The sequence below is a fragment of the Musca autumnalis genome, unplaced genomic scaffold (genome assembly GCF_047663935.1).
Source record: "Musca autumnalis isolate F117 unplaced genomic scaffold, ASM4766393v1 scaffold_2, whole genome shotgun sequence".
Classification (NCBI taxonomy): Eukaryota; Metazoa; Arthropoda; class Insecta; order Diptera; family Muscidae; genus Musca; species Musca autumnalis.
Window position 1 is genome coordinate 194,755,154 of NW_027411755.1, and position 23,244 is coordinate 194,778,397.

The 23,244-nt window shown below is 32.0% G+C and overlaps 1 protein-coding gene across 5 annotated transcripts in view; it reads left to right on the forward strand.

Moving 5' to 3' along the window:
• Positions 1 to 23,244, forward strand: part of spen (spen family transcriptional repressor split ends) — a 344,925-nt gene that overhangs the window by 119,718 nt on the left and 201,963 nt on the right. Inside the window, exon 4 of one of the 5 annotated variants that reach the window (XM_073970444.1) lies at positions 12,972 to 13,024. The exons of the other annotated variants lie outside the window; for them this stretch is intronic. The gene's annotated coding sequence lies outside the window, so the exon portion shown is untranslated. The remainder of the gene's footprint in view (positions 1 to 12,971; positions 13,025 to 23,244) is intronic. 5 annotated transcript variants of the gene reach the window in all.

Below are 23,244 nucleotides of genomic sequence, written 5' to 3' on the forward strand. Positions count from 1 at the left end.
CATAAACGCCGGTTTATTGTCTAACCCCATGTCATCATATTTAGGTCGTATAAAAATATAAAAATGTTTTCTTCCATATTCCAAATTGTCCTTGCTCTTCTAACACTAACGTACAATTTATTATATGGAAACACATACATTCACATGAATTATGGTTATTTTAAATTTATTCAAGTTTTTTATCAAATGTCTTAGTGGAATATTTTGGCCATAAACAAATTTGTTATGTGACCCTTTTTGCTTGCTCACATTGGATGACGGAGTGAGGATGGTTAGCGAGGGAGAGAGGGGGAGAGTTGACAAAACTATACACATGAAATTTAATATTACTTTTTGTTTATACCAAAAATGGGTTGCAATTTTTTAAAAAAAGGAGGTGAACTGTTCGTTTTTAGGATAGAGGTTTTTATTGGCAACAGGAAATTATGGGTGGATAATTGTATTCAAACTGATATGAAGCTTCTAAGCAAATATTTGTTTTTAAAGCATATATAATATTTGGTTTCGCCAAAATGTAAAAGGAGATAGAGAAAAAAGTAATTAAAATAAAAAAACGAAATACATATAAATGGCGCCCAACGTGATACAGTAACACATTTCAGCTAATGTTATGACACAATTACATTTTTGGTAGTGTAACTCACTATCATCCCTGTTCACATGGTGAACAACGTGAGAATCCTTCAAAAACCATCACAAAATTTATTAATTCTTGGTTTATGGGTTGGAAGTAAATCTTTAAATCATCAAGATTTACATTCGCCCTCTGGCTTTTCTAAATAGGTGATACTTTGGACTCCTAAATACGATCATTTTCAAAATTTACTATGTCTAATTAATTTAAATAATAGTTTTAGGAACCCCTGGGATTTTTAAAATGAATCATCTGTCAATGGTGTCTCTTTATAGGTGATTTTTTAACAACGGATTTGCTCAAATTTGCGCCCAACGTGGATAACAACGCTTTTTTCCTTTAACTCTCTCTAACTCTCCGCACAACGTGGAACACGATATCAATTTATAAACTCTTGCTATGTGGGACAGATTATTAATCAACATAGAATAAAGTTTCAGTATGCATTTATGGTTTTGGAATTTTGAATTTTTAGAAAATGTTCTCACACGACATCTCTAATTTTAAAAGTTGGCTCATTTGTGGTAATGCATGCCATACAATCGAATAATTCCCCTTCTTTGGAATATTCAAACCAGGTGATTTTCTTTACTAGTACATAGTTGCTAAAATGGCGCCCAACGTGAAAAAATGTTTAAGGTTTTACGAAACTGTAGTATGGTTATAGTTGACATTTGGACTGAATTTTCTCTAAGATTTAGTTTGGCTTGAGGTCAATAAATTAAAAACATGTTGTTCTGTTTTTAATATTATTTTAATTTTTCGATATTTCGATCTTCTCCGACGATCATCATCAGGGATATTATATTTGTTATATTTTGAAACACTAGAAGTTAGTTCCTCATCTGTTCACAAATTGGAAATTATTTGTGAACAGATGAGGAAGTAACTTCTAGTGAAATTCACGTTTATAGATTTGAGGGTCCCTCTCCACGATTGAAAAAAAATATTTTTAAAGAAATGCAGGCTTGAAAAAATAATTATAAAGAAAACCAGGTTTAAAAAATATATTAAAAATCCATGTTCCAATTTTTTTTAAATTCCCTTTTAAAAAAAATATTTAAAAAAATCGTCCTTTAAAGAAAAATTAAAAAAAATATCTCTTTTAAAAAAAAAATATTTTTAGAAAATCGTACTTTAAAAAATCAATTGAAAAAGATAATTTTAATTTCCTTTAAAAACTTATTTAATAAATCCGCTATTGAGAAAAAACCATATAAATCCACCATTAAAAACATATTTTAAAAAAACTCTACGATTGAAAAAATCATTTAAATCCAATGTTAAAGAAACATTAAAAAAACACTATTGAAAAAAGATGTTTAAATCCACCTTTACAAAAATATTTAAAAACTCCATGATTAAAGAAAATTAATTTAAATCCACTGTTAAAAAATATAAAAAAATCACGATTGAAAAAATTATTCATATCCATCATTGAAAGAATATTTTAAAAAAAAGTACACAATTGAACAAATATTTAAAAAAAAATTCTTCAAAAAATATTTAAAAAAAATCCACGATTGAACTTGGGTATAAAAAGTTTCTTGTTGAAAAACAAGAAACAAGGGAACTGATGAAGATCTGTGGCGAGAACTGAAACTATAGTCTTCCCTGCCTTACCCCTTGGTAAACATCGCCAATTGTTTCCCACTAATAAATTAAAGTTGTTTCAATAAAATATTAAAACAACGACTATGGGATTAAGCCTGACTATTTTGAAAAACAAAATTTTAAAAAATTCTACAAAAAAATATTTAAAAAATCCACGATTGAACAAAATATAAATCCACCTTTAAAAAATATTAACAAAATCTACGACTGAAAAAATATTTGAAAAAATCCACGATTGAAAAAATATATAAAAAAATCCACGATTGAAAAAATATTTGAAAAAATCCACGATTTGTAAAAATCCACGATTGAAAAAATATTTAAAAAAATCCACGATTGAAAATTTCTTTAAAAAATTTACTATGGAAAATAATATATGAAAAAAATTCACGATTGCAAAACTATTTTAAAAAATCCACGATTGAAAAACATTTAAAAAAATCCACAATTGAAAAAATATTTTAAAAAATCCACGATTCAAAAAACATTTTAAAAAATATTTTAAAAAGTCCACGATTGAAAAAATATTTTAAGAAATCCACGACAATAAAATAATTTAAATCCACGTTTCAAAAAAAAAAAAATTAAAAAAGATCGTAGTTCGAAAATATTTTAAAAAATCCACGACTAAAAATTTTTAAAAAAATCCACGATTCAAAATTTTTTTAGAAAAATCCACAATTGAAATTTTTTTAAAAAAAATACGATTAAAAAAATATTTTAAAAAATTCACTATTGAAAAAATATTTTAAAAAATTTACGATTCAAAAAATATTTTTTTAAAACTCCACGATTGAAAAAATATTTTAAAAAATTTAAGACAGAAAAAATATTTTAAAAAATCCACGATTGAAAACTATTTTTAATAAATCCACGATTGTTAAAAAAATTAAATCCACCTTTAAAAAATCCACGATTGAAAAAATGTTTTAAAAATCCACCATTGAAAAACTAGGAAAAAAATTAACGATTGAAAAAATATTTTAAAAAATCAACGATTGAAAAAATATTTTAAAAAGTCCACGATTGAAAAAATATTTTAAGAAACCCACAATTAAAAAAAAATTTTAAGAAATCCACGATAATAAAATAATTCAAATTCACCTTTCAAAAAAATTAAAAAAGGTCGTAGTTCGAAAATATTTTAAAAAATCCACGACTGAAATTTTTTTAAAAAAATCCAAGATTGAAATTTTTTTTGAAAAAATCCACGATTGATTTTTTTTTAGAAAAATCCACAATTGAATTTTTTAAAAAAAAAATTACGATTAAAAAATATTTTAAAAAATTCACGATTGAAAAAATATTTTAAAAAATCAACGATTGAAAAAATATTTTAGAAAGTCCACGATTGAAAAAATATTTTAAGAAATCCACGATAATAAAATAATTTAAATCCACCTTTCAAAAAAACATAAAAAAGATTGTACTTCGAAAATATTTTAAAAAATCCACGACTAAAAATTTTTAAAAAAAAAAGAAAAGTCCACAATTGAAATTTTTTAAAAAAAATTACGATTAAAAAAATATTTTAAAAAATTCACTATTGAAAAAATATTTTAAAAAATTTACGATTCAAAAAATATTTTTTTAAAACTCTACGATTGAAAAAATATTTTAAAAAATTCAAGACAGAAAAAATATTTTAAAAAATCCACGATTGAAAATATGTTTTAAAAAATCCACCATTGAAAACTATTTTTAATAAATCCACGATTGTTAAAAAAATTAAATCCACCTTTAAAAAATCTACGATTGAAAAAATGTTTTAAAAAGTCCACGATTGAAAAAATATTTTAAAAAATCCACAATTGAAAAAAATTTTAAGAAATCCATGATAATAAAATAATTTAAATTCACTTTTCAAAAAAATTTAAAAAGGTAGTAGTTCGAAAATATTTTAAAAAATCCACGATTGAAAATTTTTTAAAAAATCCACTATTGAAAAAATATGAAAAAAATTAACGATTGATAAAATATTTTAAAAAATCAACGATTGAAAAAATATTTTAAAAAGTCCACGATTGAAAAAATATTTTAAAAAATCCACAATTGAAAAAAATTTTAAGAAATCCATGATAATAAAATAATTTAAATTCACATTTCAAAAAAATTTAAAAAGGTAGTAGTTCGAAAATATTTTAAAAAATCCACGATTGAAAATTTTTTAAAAAATCCACGATTGAAATTTTTTTAAAAAAAATCCACGATTGAAATTTAAAGAAAACATTACGGTTGAAAAAATATTTTAAAAAAAATCACGATTAAAAAAATATTTTAAAAAATCCACTATTGAAAAAATATTTAAAAAAATCCATGATTGAAAAATATTTTTAAAAAAATCCACGATTGTAAAAAAAAATTAAATCCACTATTGAAAAATATTAAAAAAATGTTGTAAAAATCCACCATCAAACAAATATTTTAAAAAAATCCACGATTGAAATAATGGTGTAAAAATCCACCATCAAAAAAATATTTTAAAAAAATCCACGATTGAAAAAATATTTTAATAAAATCCACGATTGAAAAAATATTTAAAAAGGTTTTAAAAAGTCTACCGTTGAATTTTTTTAAACAAAAAGGTCGATTGAAAAAATATTTTAAAAAAAATCACAATTGAAAAAATATTTTAAAAACTCCACGATTGTAAAAATATTTTAAAAAATCCACGATTGAAAAAATGTTTTAAAAATCAACGATTGAAAAAAATATTTAAAAAAATCAACGATTGAAAAAAAGTATTTTAAAAAGTCCACGACAATAAAATAATTTAAATCCACCTTCAAAAAAATGAAAAAGATCGAAATTCGAAAATATTTTAAAAAATCCACGATTGAAAAATTTTTTTAAAAAAATCCACGACAGAAAATTTTTTAAAAAAAATACGATTGAAAAAATATTTTAAGAAATTTACGATTGAACAAATATTTTAAAAACTACACGATTGAAAAAATGTTTAAAAAAATCCACTATTGAAAAATATTTTAAAAAAATCGATGATTAAAAAATATTTTTAAAAAAATTGAAAAATGTTTTAAAAATCCACCAATGAAAAAATATTTTATAAAATCCACGATTGAAAAAATATTTTAAAAAATCAACGAATGAAAAAATATTTTAAAAAGTCCACGATTGAAAAAATCCACCTTCAAAAAAATTAAAAAAATCCACGATAGATATTTTTTTAAAAATTTCCACGATTGAAAATTTTTTTAAAAAAATCCACAATTGAAAATTTAAGAAAAAAAATCGATTGAAATAATATTTAAAAATCAAGATTGAAAAAATATTTTAAAAACTCCACTATTGAAAAAATATTAAAAAAAAAATCCATTATTGAAAAAATATTTTAAAAAATCCATGATTACAAATATTTTTTAAATAAATCCACGATTGTAATAAAATTTAAATCCTCATTCAAAAATATTAAAATATCCACTATTGAAAAAATATTTTAAAAAATCCACAATTTAAATTTTTTTTTTAAAAAAATCCACAATTGAAAAAATATTTTAAAAATTCCAAGATTGAAAAAATATTTTAAGAAATCAACGATTGAAAAAATATATTAGAAAATCCACGACTGCAAAAGTATTTTAAGAAATCCACGACAATGAAATAAATAAAATCCACTTTTCAAAAAAAAAAATAAAATAAATATAAAATAAAAATCGTAGTTCGAAAAAATACATTTTTTAAAAAAATTAATTTTTTAAAAAATTTACGTTGGAAATAACATTTAATTTTTTTAAATACACGCTTAAAAAGGGAAATTTTCAAAAAAAAAAAAATCCTGCTTTGAAAAATATTTATGGTCTGTTTTTCTAAGACGATTCGAATTCAAATTCGTTCGAATTACTACCAAACTCCTGTTGTTGTAGACCCTTTTTTTAATTTGAAATAAAAATGAATCAAATATTTTTTAAAAAACATAAGTTTTGTAGTAGTTCGAACGAAATTGTATTCGAATCGTCTTAGTGAAACAGACTATTAGAAGAATCCACTCCTTAATTTAAAAAAAAATAATAAATTCAATTAACTCTGATTTTACTTGCAAAAAATCTTAGAGGTCGATTAGCTAAAAAAAACTCATAAAAAATCACTTAGAAAAAAAATTAAAAATTCTTCTTAAAAAATAATTTTGTACTTGTAAAAATTTTACTTTAAACAAATGTTTAACAAAGTGCACGAGTGAAAAATTAATTTAAAAATACAAGTTTAAAAAATTAAAAACTATGAATAATATTTAAAAGAATCCAATTTTAAATTAAAAAAATCACGTTTGAAAAAAAGTAGCAAAAAAATAGTTTAAAAAAATTATACTTTGGAAAAGAAACAAACTAAAAAAATCTTACTTTAAAAAAACTTATAAGAAACTGCACGATTGAAAACAATAAAATTAAAAAAAAAATAAAAACAAAACAATAAAAACTATGAAAAAATAATTAAAGGAATCCACTTTTAAATTAAAAAAAAAACACATTTGTAAAATAATATTTAAAAAAATCCCCCTTTTAAAGAAATAATTTAAAAAATCATCCTTTGAAAAAAAACAAATTAAAAAATCGTACTTTTAAATTTTTTTAAGCAAAAGCACGATTGAAAAAAGTATGTTTAAAAAAAATATTAAAAAATACGTTCGAAAAAAAATATATTTTTTTATAAAAATAATTTAAAAAATCACATTTAACAAAATATTTTAAAAATATCCACGTCAGGAAAAATACTTTTTTTAATATCCACATTTGAAAAAGGAGATTTTTAAAGTTTGAAGAAGGGACAATGTTCAAAAAATCCAAGTTTATAAAAATATTTTTAAAAAATACAGGTTAATAAAAAAATATTTTTTTAAAGAAGTTCAAAGTTAAAATTGATATATTTAACTAAGTGAATTCTGCTCTTAATTTAAAATATTCATTTCAATGAGTGAGTCCTTTGATTAGGACGCTTAATAACTGTTGAGAAATTGGCGCCCAACGTGGGGCACAATTCATGTTTTATAATTTTCTCCATATATTTCAAAAAATAAAACAAATTTGTTTATATAATTACTATTTGGTACACTATACCAATCTTGTATTCGACATATGAAAATACAAAACAAACTTCTTAAATTTTCTGGCAACTACTACCAAAAAACCACAACTTTTGGCTCTCAAAAAAATGTCTTTGTTTCTTGTGTTTCTGTTCTCCTACTCCTCCACTACTCACATTAACATTCTGTTAACCTTCAGTTTTGTTTGGGACCTTCCTTCTTAAGTTCTTCAACGTTCATTCGTTTCCTTTGTTGTTAGACAATACAAGGATATATTCGTGTGGACGGACGGACAAACGGTTGTTGGATTTTGCGTAAAGTGAAACACGTTTTAGGAAGCTTTCGATAGAACTCCCTGACAAGGAATAATAAATATACTTCTACTGTGAAAAGATTTACGTCAAATAAAAAAATTGACCCTGAGGAATTTTGTGGGCAGCAAAGGAAGAACGAACAAATAAATAAAAGAAAACATATTTGGTAGCTGGGGGATAATTTTGTGTTTGGAAATTCTTTGTTGTTTTGTTCTTATTTTTTGGTATTTGTGTTGAATATGCCAGAATATCCCTTTTGAAAGCCTTTTTTTAAGGAACTACGCAATTTCCTAGAATTATATTATAAGACACGCATATATATTCACTTATACATATAAACCAAATTGTGTACAAATCAAAAGGCAATACATTAGCCTACCTCCTACCTCCATGGAAGTGGCCATTTTTCCTCCATAGTAATAAGAGACTTATTATTTATTCATGGAATTTTTGATTGGATACGACAAGAAAGGTTTCCTATAAAAGTTTTGATGAATTGAACAAATTCTATGCTACTCATTCTATTTCCAACCCCTTTTGTCACTTTCTAACACTCTCCTGGATATATAATTTACCTGTTGAAATAATGATGAATGTAGGCAGGAATATAAAACAACCCCCTTTATTTTGTGTGTTAGAGAACTCCCTTGGGGTTTCTGTCGAATGTTTTGTGTTTGCCAATACCCCTGGCCAATTTCTTGTATTATTTGGCCACAATGGATTGTCATTATTTCAAAGAAATATATAATACCATCATTGTTATTATTATCACTGCTGACAAAAGTTGTAAAAATGTACTTTTCTTGTCCATGTTCTCTCTCTCCCTGTTTTTTATTAGCTTTGTAACAAAGGATAACCATTTTTCTTGGCCAATGGTTTTTATCTCTCTATTGTAATGCAGGCAAATGTTCTCATTAAATTTAACTGCGGATATTGTTATGTATCAAGAAGTCGGGAAGCATGTGTTGTCATTTTTGTGCAGCGATGAAATTTAATGTTATATTTTTATCTTTGTCTGCACTTTGGCAGTTTGCAACTCATTCTGCTGTTGTTTCACTCTTTTTTTTCATGGGGATGGTAGGGTGCTTTGAGATTTATTTTTAAAAGGAAAAGGGGAGAAAACATGTAGCCAAATAAGGCGTATGGTCAAAATCATTTGAATGAAATCTTTGGGAGTAGTACTGCAAATGGCGCCCAACATGGGGTACCAGAAATGTTCTCCTGGATAATGACAGGTCTAGTTCGGAATTTATTATTAAAGAGGAAAACGGAAAATTTGCGTAGTAAAATAATAAAAAAATAGTGCAAATTATTGATCAAAATTGTATGTGAAAAACTTCAAAATGGCGCCCAACGTGGGGTACAAGCAACGTTTTACTGAATTAAAAATACTTTTTATAAGCTGGCGACGGTCTGAACTTTACACCCTTTGTGTACGTGAGTTGTTGAGCAGCGTTTGTATTGGTACCCCTGACTGCAGTAAACCAACCAAAAAATCAAACATCAAATGAGATTATTAATTATTTAAAAAATTTATCAACTCTGATTTTTAAAAATTCAGTTGATTTGTCCATATTTACATTAGACATTTTTCCTTGCGGCAATTGTCAGTTTGTCGGTGAGAGGGTGTTGAGTGGCAAAGAGTTACCATATGCCTCACCTCTCTCTCCTTCAAACTGACATCTGCCGCAAGGAAAATTGCCTAATATAAATAAGGACAGATATATATTGTGAAATGATTCTCTTCATATAAAAATCTGAAAATAAGAGTGTAGACCTGCAACATTCTGCTGAAGATTTGGGTCGATTGTTTTCATTCAATAAATTTCCCAAAGAAGTCACATCTAAAAACGTTTTAAAAGGGTGACGTATAACTATTTTTTTTATTCTCAACAATCATACGCAACCCTGTTTTATATATTAATAGTACTTATACGCCATACTGGTCACGATCGTTTTTTTTCCTGTGGATTACAAATAACGGAAAGCTGCAACCTTTGCTTATGTCTCAGAAGGTCGTTATAAAATCCTGGTAAAATTTTATTTTAAAAATATTTGGAAGAACTCTCTGATATTCCAAATATTTTGAAATTATTTTTTTTAATTGATACGAGGGCTGCACGATAAACTTCTGACCTACATACATCTTCAAACGGGCAAAATATGCCTCATCGAAATAATGGTCTATCTGCTGACTGGAGCGCACGATAACTCTCGAACGGATTAAAATTCGGTTCAAAATTTGGCCTTCGTAATATTTTGTCCAAACATAGTTTAAGTTCGAAGATGACCAAATAGGTCCACTCCTTCAAATACCATCTCCAAAAAAACTTCAAAAATGTTCGGAAAAATTACCTTTTAAAATGACTAGCCGATTTGGCCCGTACTTTGTATATAGGGAAACTTCTAACAGCCATAGATGAGGATCGAATACTACTCACTACTTCAGGTACCTCCCCCCCAAAATTTCGGAAAAGTGTTTTTTAAGGCCTGCTCTCGAATAGTTTTAATTTTCGTTTCAACAACTTGTATTCGCTGCCCCCATTACGACGATACTAATTTTATCAGGGTCAAGTACATATTTCCTGAGAACATGGCCCTTAAGGTTTATAAACCCCCACCATGTCTAGTGTCTGGAGCGCAATAGAACTGCCGAACTGATCAACCGATTTGGTCCAAAATTTGGTAATATTTTTGTCAAACTTATTTCAAGTTCGAATATAAGCCATATCGGTCCACTCCTTTATGTACATTCCCCACAAAAGACCAAAACCTTTCAATTAAATGGTGTGCAGAATAACTCTCGAAGGCAGTAAACGATTTGCTCCATTCTTTGAACATCAAATCTTAGATAAAGTTCGAAAATGGACCATCTCGGTTTACTCCTTCGGGTAGCTCTCACATAAAATTTCGAAAAAGTCCAGATAGGAGCCAGCTCTCCGCTAAGACACCATGTTTAGTGGATGCAATGCACGATAGCTGTCCAACGGATAAACCAATTCGATACAAAATTTAGCATTGGTAATATTTTGCGCAAATTTAAATAAAGTGATACGATGGACCATATCGGTTAACCCCTTGGGTACCTCCCACACAACAGTTCAAAACTTGTCGCTAAAATGGTGCGCACCATCACTCTCGAAGGCAGTAACCGATTTGGTCCATAGTTTGCACTATGCCAACACATTGCATTATGTCAACGCCTTCGGTTACCTCTCACACCAAAAAAAGTACAGTTTGAGACCTCTTCTGGAATCGTTTTTATTTTTCTTGCAACTGGTTGCACTCAAGGTGCCTATTACGATGGTAACATTTTTTTGAGTGGCAAGTCCATACTTGTTGAGAAAATGACCCGAAAGCGCACGAAAACTCTCAAAAAGAAAACGGCGCACAGTGGTTCAGTAATCGATTTTTCTGGCGAAAACCCCAAGTTTTGCGTCACCGATTGTAAATGTCTATATGGGATTCGATAGTTAACATATTGAAATTAAGGAAACCAAAAAATATAGGTCAAAGTATTGGATGGTGTGAGTGTGGCGTGTTCCTAAAGACGACAATTTTTTTTCGCAATTTTGCAAAATACGTAATTTTTGCACATCGGAAACTATAACAGATATTGAGTTCATTTTTTTACGTAGGTAGTATTGTTGTCTTTAAGAATCGTATCAATAAATTACTGTAGCGTTTACACGAAGTGAGCTGTTTCATTTTTCCACAGGTACTAAATTTTAGTGAAATTCCGTTTCCACAGAACAATGCCAAGGAGTTCCCTATTTCAGGCCCAAAGTTTGAAAATGTACATTAAAATAGTAGGCGCGATATTTCTTGAAATATTTAAAAGTGTCCCCCCCTATCGGCCCACTCCTTTGGGAACCACCCACACAAATGATCAACATTTTTGTTTAAGTGTTCCAAAATCCTTTGGAAACTTTTACCGAACGTACTCCCAGTGTCGCTGTTTATCATGTTTTTCGTGGCCAAGTCCCTGTTTCCTGATATAATGGTCCAAAGGTCTAAGTTGTATGCTGTATTTGATCTTCATTTGGGGCATTACAGGTTCCATATGAAATTTGTCGGTATAGGTTTTTGCCTCTTTATCACGCCGAAATTTGGTACTTAGTCTTCATTGGGGGTATAAAACTTTCTCCCAAAAAGTTGTCGGTATAGGTCCACGCCTTCATATAGCCCCCATAGAACGGTGCCTCCCGATTTTCGGAGTTTTGAAGGTTGTGGCCACAATAATCCACCGAAATTGCTGACATTTGGTATTTGGTCTTCATTTGGGGTATTACACGTTCCATATAAAATTTGTCGGTATAGGTCCACGCCTTCATATAGCCCCCATAGAAAGTTACCACCCGATTTTCGGTATTTTGAAGGTTGTCGTCTCAATATTACACTGAATTGGCTGAAATTTGGTACTTGATCTTCATTTGGGGCATTACACGTTCCATATGAAGTTTGACTGGTACCCCCATTGACTGGTACCTCCCGATTTTCGGTATTTTGACGGTTGTGGCCACATCAACCCACCGAAATGGCTGAAACTTGGTATTTAGTCTTTGTTGGAGGGAAAAGTCTTTCTGGCTGAAATCCGTCGGTATAGGTCCACGTTTCGGAATAGCCTCCATAGAACGGTACTTCCCGATTTTCGTAATTCTAAAAGTTTTGATGTCAATATCCCACCGAAAGACCGAAATTTGTTATTTAATCTTGCATGGGTTATGAAATATTACAGAAGAGAATTATCAGTATAGGTCCGCGGGTTCGTATATCCCCCATAGAAGCGTACCTCTTGATTTTCGGTATTTTGAAGGTTTTACAGAAATATCGAAAATTTGGTAATTAGTCTTCTTTGAGTCTAGAAACTTTCCGCCAGAAATTTGTAGTTATAGATCGACGATTTGATGTAGCCCCCATGGAACGGTATCTCCCGAATTTCGGTATTTTGAAGGTTAGCCACACTGTTTTATCGAACTTGCTGAAATTTGGTATTTAGTCTTCTTCATAAAAGAAAAAAAACTATTTGTTCTATTTTACTTCAATACAACTCGTGGGGGAGGGTATAACGCCCTTCGTACTTCTATTGTTTGTTTTTTTTTTTCTTAAACGGCAATCAAAAAAATGAATGGACAGACTGTCGTATAAGTTTTATTAATATAAAAGTAAGGTGTGGCGTATGATTTTTGTAAATCAAAAATAAATTATACGTTACTTATTTCAAATTCTTTATATTTATAAGGTATATTTTTTATTGGGTAACAAAAGCAATCCGCAAGAACGAAGACAGACAATTTGTAACTAACAGAAATTTACTAATTCCAATTCTGAAGATACTAATTAAATTTATTTTTTTCTCCTTTATTTGCAGGTAATAAGCAAAACAAGACCCTACGGCTTAATAAACAATTTCATGAATAATGGGTAAATATAACATTGTATATAGAAATGGGAATAATTTAAAATGTGATTATGAAACATGAATTTGACTTATTCTAAAGATCTAAATTAGTGATTGAAAAATAAAACATACAAAATAATTTCCCTTTTACTACATCAATGCATTGCAGGCGCAAATGTTTGTGAAAAATTGCTGTCTCGATTTTATCCTGGATCTTTTATTTTAATGTCAAGAAGTACTACATATTATGCCCTCTTCAGACATATGTATGTATTATAATATGTCTGAAGAGCTGTTCAATCAATAGCAAAACGTCCTTGTATAACGGTTGGTTGTATTTCTGGAATTTCTGGCTTCACATATTCCAGGATTTTATTCGAAAACATTAATTTTCATTAATATCAACCCCGAAAAGAAATGGTCCAAAAAGTCGATGCCATTTTGCAACGCATATTTCCGTTGGCTGTAATAATAGGAAATTTGAGACAGAAGAATTGGCATCTTTTTAACAAAAATTGATTATTTAATAAACTAATTCTGAAGCAAGAGTATTTTTATTTCACATAGAAATTATTGCAACATCCCGCCCGTATTACATCACACACAATTTTTGACATTTATATTTTGCAAACATTTCAATTTCAAAAATCTGTTCTAACATTTTTTTTTTGTAAAATAACCAAAAATAAATATGACGCCGTATTCTTTTACAATTTGCTGTCTTGCTTTCTTGCCAAGCATATTTACAACAAAAGATACAAATAAAAATAATTATTATGAATATTAGACCTCCAATGTATGAATAATATTCTACTTCAAATATGATGCGTCCTTTTGTGGCTGACTAGCAGGGGTGGTGGCGGCGGTATTGCATTCAACACGTAAAAAATACATTTCTAGGAAAATGTTATTCTTTGTTCATTTTATCAAATTTTATTCTTTAGTTAACAAAGTGGACGAAGAGTAAGGGTAGGAAATTACAAGAGCATTAGGCAATGGCTTAGGGAGTCTCTACAGACGAGCATTAGAAAGTCTCTATAGACGAGCGTTAGGGAGTCTCTATAGACGAGCGTTAAGGAGTCTCTATAGACGTGCGTTAGGGAGTCTCTATAGACGAGCGTTAGGGAGTCTCTATAGACGAGCGTTAGGGAGTCTCTATAGACGAGCGTTAGGGAGTCTCTATAGACGAGCGTTAGGGAGTCTCTATAGACGAGCGTTAGGGAGTCTCTATAGACGAGCGTTAGGGAGTCTCTATAGACGAGCGTTAGGGAGTCTCTATAGACGAGCGTTAGGGAGTCTCTATAGACGAGCGTTAGGGAGTCTCTACAGACGAGCATTAGAAAGTCTCTATAGACGTGCGTTAGGGAGTCTCTATAGACGAGCGTTAGGGAGTCTCTACAGACGAGCATTAGAAAGTCTCTATAGACGAGCGTTAGGGAGTCTCTATAGACGAGCGTTAAGGAGTCTCTATAGACGTGCGTTAGGGAGTCTCTATAGACGAGCGTTAAGGAGTCTCTATAGACGTGCGTTAGGGAGTCTCTATAGACGAGCGTTAGGGAGTCTCTATAGACGAGCGTTAGGGAGTCTCTATAGACGAGCGTTAGGGAGTCTCTATAGACGAGCGTTAGTGAGTCTCTCTAGACAAGCGTTAGGGAGTCTCTATAGACGAGCGTTAGGGAGTCTCTACAGACGAGCATTAGAAAGTCTCTATAGACGAGCGTTAGGGAGTCTCTATAGACGAGCGTTAAGGAGTCTCTATAGACGTGCGTTAGGGAGTCTCTATAGACGAGCGTTAAGGAGTCTCTATAGACGTGCGTTAGGGAGTCTCTATAGACGAGCGTTAGGGAGTCTCTATAGACGAGCGTTAGGGAGTCTCTATAGACGAGCGTTAGGGAGTCTTTATAGACGATCGTTAGGCAGTCTCTATAGACGAGCGTTAGGGAGTCTCTATAGACGAGCGTTAGGGAGTCTCTATAGACGAGCGTTAGGGAGTCTCTATAGACGAGCGTTAGGGAGTCTCTATAGACGAGCGTTAGGGAGTCTCTATAGACAAGCGTTAGGGAGTCTCTATAGACGAGCGTTAGGGAGTCTCTATAGACGAGCATTAGGGAGTCTCTATAGACGAGCGTTAGGGAGTCTCTATAGACGAGCGTTAGGGAGTCTCTATGGACGAGAGTTAGGGAGTCTCTATAGACGAGTGTTAGGGAGTCTCAGTAGATGAGCGTTAGGGAGTCTCTATAGACGAGCGTTAGGGAGTCTCTATAGACGAACGTTAGGGAGTCTCTATAGACGAGCGTTAGGGAGTCTCTATAGACGAGCGTTAGGGAGTCTCTATAGACTAGCCTTAAGGAGTCTCTCTCTCTCAGGTAGTTCATGAAGAGAGACTTAAATAAGTGAATAGGGGTGGATTGCTATAGCTATGTCTTCGTTTCTGTTTAATCTGGCGTCTTCCTGGGGTTGCAAATACAAATCGTCTGGAGTTAGTTAAGTAGGTTTGACAGGGTATTTGACAAAGTGCAGGGTGTTGTGCGAGCCGGTACTGTATGCTGGGCATATGGTTTGCACGGTATAGATCAAACGCTGCCCTATAAATCAAACCATGTTGTTGACCCAAAATTATTGTGTTCGGTCGAGGCAACCCTCTTCAGCTGCGATAAATGGTACTCCGATGACGCCATTCAAGCGATAATTATTTTATTTTTGATATCAGTGACTGCCTGAGAAGTTTTTTCTTGGCTGGACCAATGTCAGTCACTGTTTTTCGATAGTTATCGTGTCCACCAGTTATTTTAGTTGGTCAGCGTGAGCTTTTATGTAGCTTTCGGGCCATTCTGTCAGGAATCATGGACATGACCACGAAAAAAATATATCGTTGTAAATAGGACCAAAGCAATCCTCAGAAAGCCTTTAAACTAAGCCGAAAATTTTTGAATTTTTGGCGGGATGTACTCGAAGTAATTGGATTTGTAATTCGCATGATATTGTACTCAGAAGACATTTTAGTTGGTGATAGGGAATATTACAGATTTCGTGGCATTGTCTTAAAAATTAGTATGTTTGTAATCAGGACTACAAAGGCCAATTTTTTTAAAATTTGAAAAGAACTCCCCGAACACCCCTTAAACTCCATTTAGGCGAAATTGTTTAAGTCATGTGGCGAAGATACCCCAAGAAGTTTACGATATGGCTTCGATCTTCCAACTTGATCTCAGTTTGGAAGAAATATTAGAACTTTGTTTTAGTTTTTTTTTTCAAAAACTACTAAGACAACTTCGAAGGCGAAAAATATGTAACCCCTTCTTAATTAGAAACCATATTTTTCTTTCTCATTCAAAATTACTACAATATTGTAAATTAACTTTTATCATCTATCAATTTTATTAATTACTCTTAATTATTTGTTGTTTTTTAACAATTGATAAAAAACAATAGAATTAATTTTTGTACATTTGTTTAAAAAAAAAAAACTACAATGAAGTTGTTAATTTAATGTCTTACTCACCACCACCCGGTCACATTCATACACATACCCTTTCACATATAGCCGTTGTAGTTTTTTGTCATTAATTCATAATTCACGATAGTTGAAATCACTTCTCACGTGTTGTTGTTCACTTTCGTAAACATGATGTCATTCAAAAAAATAAATTTGGAGAAAAAACTCTAAACAAAATAAATAAAGGCACAGGTGTTTGTCTAGCTTGCACTATGATTATTTTTACTTTTTTTGCTATAAGAATTAATAAAAAAGACAACTGCAGTAATTGAGATATTATCGATTCAACGGGCCCCACGTTTTGACCAAGTACACAGTGCATAGATATGACACAATTAAATCGTTTGTATTGTTATAAAGAGGAAAGAAATAATGATTCTCACTGAGGACTCAAATTTTCGGTAAGAGTTATAGTGTTGAAACTAATTCTTCGTTTATTCTGTGAACTGAGAACTGAATCAACAGACTCTTAAATGCTGTTTTAGACCTGATTTCCGATTGTTTAATATTTTAGCATTTATGAATCCGTGGACAGTTTATCCACGGTTCGTGGATAGTTTATCCACAGTTGGTGGATAGTTAATCAACAATTCGTGGATAGTTTATCCACAGTTTGTGGATATTATATCCACAATTTGTGGATATTTTATCCACAGTTCGTGGATAGTTTATCCACAGTTCGTGGATAGTTTATCCACAGTTCGTGGATAGTTTCTCCACAGTTCGTGGATAGTTTATCAAGAGTTCGTGGATAGTTTATCAACACTTCGTGGATATTTTATCCGCAGCTTATGGATAGTTTATCCACAGTTCGTGGATAGTTTATCCACAGTTCGTGGATAGTTTATCAACACTTCGTGGATATTTTATCCGCAGCTTATGGATAGTTTATCCACAGTTCGTGGATAGTTTATCCACAGTTCGTGGATAGTTTATCAACACTTCGTGGATAGTTTATCCACAGTTGGTGGATAGTTAATCAACAATTCGTGGATAGTTTATCCACAGTTTGTGGATATTATATCCACAATTTGTGGATATTTTATCCACAGTTCGTGGATAGTTTATCCACAGTTCGTGGATAGTTTATCTACAGTTCGTGGATAGTTTCTCCACAGTTCGTGGATAGTTTATCAACAGTTCGTGGATAGTTTATCACCAGTTCGTGGATAGTTTCTCCACAGTTCGTGGATAGTTTATCAACAGTTCGTGGATAGTTTATCAACAGTTCGTGGATAGTTTATCCACAGTATGTGGATAGTTTATCCACAGTTCGTGGATAGTTTATCCACAGTTCGTGGATAGTTTTTTCACAGTTTGTGGATAGTTTATCCACAGTTCGTGGAGAGTTTATACACAGCTTGTGGATAGTTTAGCCACAGTTCGTGGATAGTTTATCAACACTTCGTGGATAGTTTATCCACAGTTGGTGGATAGTTAGTCAACAATTCGTGGATAGTTTATCCACAGTTTGTGGATATTATATCCACAATTTGTGGATATTTTATCCACAATTTGTGGATATTTTATCCACAGTTCGTGGATAGTTTATCCACAGTTCGTGGATAGTTTATCCACAGTTCGTGGATAGTTTATCAACACTTCGTGGATAGTTTATCCACAGTTGGTGGATAGTTTATCAACACTTCGTGGATAGTTTATCCACAGTTGGTGGATAGTTTATCCACAGTTGGTGGATAGTTAATCAACAATTCGTGGATAGTTTATCCACAGTTTGTGGATATTATATCCACAATTTGTGGATATTTTATCCACAGTTCGTGGATAGTTTATCCACAGTTCGTGGATAGTTTATCCACAGTTCGTGGATAGTTTATCCGCAGCTTATGGATAGTTTATCCACAGTTCGTGGATAGTTTATCCATAGTTCGTGGATAGTTTATCCACAATTTGTGGATAGTTTATCCACAGTTCGTGGATAGTTTATCCACAGTTCGTGGATAATTTATCAACTGTTCGTGGATAGTTTATCCACAGTTTATGGATAGTTTATCCACAGTTCGTGGATAGTTTATCCACAGTTCGTGGATAGTTTATCAACACTTCGTGGATAGTTTATCCACAGTTGGTGGATAGTTAATCAACAATTCGTGGATAGTTTATCCACAGTTTGTGGATATTATATCCACAATTTGTGGATATTTTATCCACAGTTCGTGGATAGTTTATCCACAGTTCGTGGATAGTTTATTCACAGTTCGTGGATAGTTTCTCCACAGTTCGTGGATAGTTTATCAACAATTCGTTTATAGTTTTTTCACAGTTTGTGGATAGTTTATCCACAATTCGTGGATAGTTTATCCACAGCTTGTGGATAGTTTATCCACAGTTCGTGGATAGTTTATCCACAGTTCGTGGATAGTTTTTTCACAGTTTGTGGATAGTTTATCCACAGTTCGTGGATAGTTTATCAACAGTTCCTGGATAGTTAATCAACAATTCGTGGATAGTTTATCCACAGTTTGTGGATACTTTATCCTCAGTTCGTCGATAGTTTATCCACAGTTCGTGGATAGTTTATCCATAGTTAGTAGATAGTTTATCCACAGGTCGTGGATAGTTTATCCACAGTTTTTGGAGAGTTTATCCACTAGTTCTGGGATAGTTTATCCACAGCTGGTGAATATTTTATCCACAGTTCGTGGATAGTTTATCCACTAGTTCTGGGATAGTTTATCCACAGCTGGTGAATATTTTATCCACAGTTCGTGGATAGTTTATCCACAGTTCGTGGATAGTTTATCCACAGCTCGTGGATAGTTTATCCACAGTTCGTGGATAGTTTATCCACTGTTCGTGGATAGTTTATCAACAGTTTGTGGATAGTTTATCAACAGTTCGTGGATAGTTTATCCACAAAACGTGGATAGTTTATCCACAAAACGTGGATAGTTTATCCACTAAACGTGGATAGTTTATCCACAGCTTGTGGATAGTTTATCCACAGTTGTGGGAAAGTCTATCCACAGCTCGCGGATAGTTTATCCACAGTTGGTGGATAGTTTATCAACAGTTCGTAGATAGTTTATCCACAGTTCGTGGATAGTTTATCCACAGTTTGTGGATAGTCTATCCACAGTTCGTGGATAGTTTATCTACTGTTCGTGGATAGTTTATCCACAGTTCGGGGATAGTTTATCCACAGTTCGTGGATAGTTTGTCCGCAGTTCGTGGATAGTTTATCAAAAGTTCGTGGATAGTTTATCAAAAGTTCGTGGATAATTAATCCACAGTCGTGGATAGATTATCCACAGTTTGTGGATAGTTTATCAACAGTTCGTTGATAATTATTCCTCAGTTCGTGGATAATTAATCTGCAGTTCGTGGATAGTTTATAGGCAGTTTCTGGATAGTTTATCCACAGTTCTTGGATAACTAATCCACAGTTTTTGGATAGTTTATCCGCAGTTTGTGGATAGTTTAACAACAGTTCGTGGATTATTAATCCATAGTTCGTGGATAGTTTATCCACAGCTTGTGAATAGTTTATCCACAGTTCTTGGATAATTAATCCACAGTTCGTAGATAATTTATCCACAGTTTGTGGATAACTTGTCCACAGTTTGAGGATAATTTACCCACAGTTCGTGGATAGTTTATCCACAAAACGTCGATAGTTTATCCTGAGTTCGTGGATAGTCTTTCCACAGCTTGTGGATACTTTACGCATAGTTTGTGGATAGTTTATCCAGAGTTCGTGGATAGTTTATCCTCCTCGGATAATTTTAATTAATCCACAGTTCGTAGATAATTTATCCACAGTTTGTGGATAACTTATCCACAGTTTGTGGATAATTTATCCACAGGTCCTGGATAATTAATCCACAGTTCATGAATAGTTTATCCGCAGTTTGTGGATAGTTTATCCAGAGTTCGTGTATAGTCTTTTCACAGCTTGTGAATAGTTTATCCGGAGTTCGTGGATCGTTTATCCGTTTATCCGCAGCTTGTGGATAATTTAAGATCAGACAATGCACAAATAGTATGTGCACAGCTCGTAGATAGTCTAACCACAGTTTCTGGATAGTTTATCCACAACTCGTAGATAGTTTATCCACAGTTCGTGGATAGTCTTTACACAGCTTGTGGATAGTTTATCAACAGTTCGTAGATAGTTTATCCACGGTTCGTGGATAGTTTATCCACAGTTTTTGGATAGTTTATCCACATTTTGTGGATAGTTTATCCACAGTTTGTGGATAGTTTATCAACAGTTCGTGGATAGTTTATCCACAGTTCGTGGATAGTTTATCCACACTTCGTGGATAGTTTATCCACAGGTCGTGGATAGTTTATCAACAGTTCGTGGGTAGCTTATCCACAGTTTGTGGATTGTTTATCCACAGTTCTTGGATAATTAATCCACAGTTCTTGGATAATTAATCCACAGTTCGTGGATAGTTTATCCACAGCTTGTGGATAGTTTATCCATGGTTCGTGGATAGTTTATCTACAGTTCGTGGATAGTTTATCCACAGTTCGTGGATATTTTATCCACAGTTCGTGGATAGTTTATCAGCAGTTCGTGGATAGTTTATCCACAGTTTGTGGATAGTTTATCCACAATTTGTGGATAGTTTATCCACAGTTTGTGGATAGTTTATCCACAGATCGTGGATAGTTTATCCACAGATCGTGGATAGTTTATCCACAGTTCGTGGATAGTTTATCCACAGATCGTGGATAGTTTATCCACAGTGTGTGGATAGTTTATCCACAGTGTGTGGATAGTTTATCCACAGTTCTTGGATAATTAATCCACAGTTCGTGGATAGTTTATCCACAGTTAGTGGATAGTTTATCCACAAAACGTGGATAGTTTATCCACAGCTTGTGGATAGTTTATCCACAGTTTGTGTAGTTGTGGGAAAGTCTATCCACAGTTCGTGGATAGTTTATCAACAGTTCGTGGATAGTTTATCCACAGTTTGTGGATAGTTTATCCACAGTTCGTGGATAGTTTATCCACAGCTTGTGGATAGTCTATCCACAATTTGTAGATAGTCGTAGATAGTCTAACCACAGTTTGTGGGTAGTTTATCCACAACTCGTAGATAGTTTATCCACAGTTCGTGGATAGTCTTTACACAGCTTGTGGATAGTTTATCCACAGATCGTGGATAGTTTATCCACAGATCGTGGATAGTTTATCCACCGTTCGTGGATAGTTTATCCACAGTTTGTGGATAGTTTATCCACAAAACGTGGATAGTTTATCCACAGTTTGTAGATAGTTTATCAACAGTTTGTGGATAATTAATCCACAGTTTGTGGATAGTTTATCCACGGCTTGTGGATAGTTTATCCACAGGTTTTGGATAGTTTATCCGCACTGCGCGGATAATTTATCCACAGTTCTGATAATGTATCCACAGTTTATGGATATTTTATACAAAGTTTGTGGTTATTTTATCCACAGTTCTTGGATAGATTGTACACAAATCGGCGATATTTTATCCACAAAACGTGGATAGTTTATCCACAGTGCGTGGATAGCACTGTGCAACATTTTTAATGTGATCTTGTGCAAACAATTCGAACTGATGAATTTTTGAAAGTACAGACCCAAACGACAATAAACCTTAGTTGGTGTTTGTTGTGCGAGGTCCAGCTCGGATTTTATGGCCCCATCTAAACATGGTTAAATATTGAGTTTTTAAAGAAATTCTGCGCTATATCTCTGAAACCAATGCGAATCTTCTTCTGACCTCTCAAGCAAATTTGTAGATAAGGACAATAATAAAATATTTGGAGAAATAATGAACTCGAAAAACTGCATTTATTGCCTCAAATTTCAAAATATATGCAACAATTCCGCAATTTTTATACATTTCGCACCGTTTCTCCACAACCGCAAAACATAAGATGAACAATAAGATAATTTATACACAATACGTTGATGATCTGTTCACAAAAAGGTGTATAATTTATTTCATTTCTCCGAAAAAATTATATAATTTATACGACAAACCTAAAACCACACATCGTGGAAATTTATCCACAACACGTACAAATGCATTTACAAAATGTTTATAATTTTTCTATAATATATCCGCTAAAAGTGTGTAATTTATCCATTATTCATGCGCATCTCCGTTCTTTGCTCTTATTTATAGGAGAAAGAGTCAAATCCCTTACCGAAGTTTGTCGAAGAAATTATTATTACAAATTATTGAAAGTGATACGAGGTGTTCCCCCAAAAGCCATTTCTCTGGAAGTACTTTCCCTTCAAAAAACATTATATAGTTGGATAACCGCGACTACCTTTAAATCGATCCAAGGGGGTCCCTAAACAATGCAAGGGTGAAACTTGCCGCCAAGAAAACTATATATCGTTGTGAGAGGATAACAAGGCTCAGCTTTGGTTAAAATTTTAAGCCGCTTTGAGAAGTGGCCCTGTATGAAATTTTCTCTCTCAAATCCTCGTCCTTTCCATATTTTCAAAAATTTAATGAAGAAAATTATAAAGAAGATCCCACAAACTATGGATACAAAAGCCTTATTGTGTGTCTGGAATAAAAAAAAATATACACGCGCAGCTTAAACATCTCTTTACACGAGTTTTAGTTTATATTTATTCACATACATATGGACATACATATATACATAAATATTTACTTCGTTGCCGCTGCCTTTTTTTTTCTTTTAGTATTTAAATGTGAAGAAAGACAACTGGTTTAGTTTCTTGTAGAGGAGGAAACAAAAAAAAAACACAAAACACTTTTT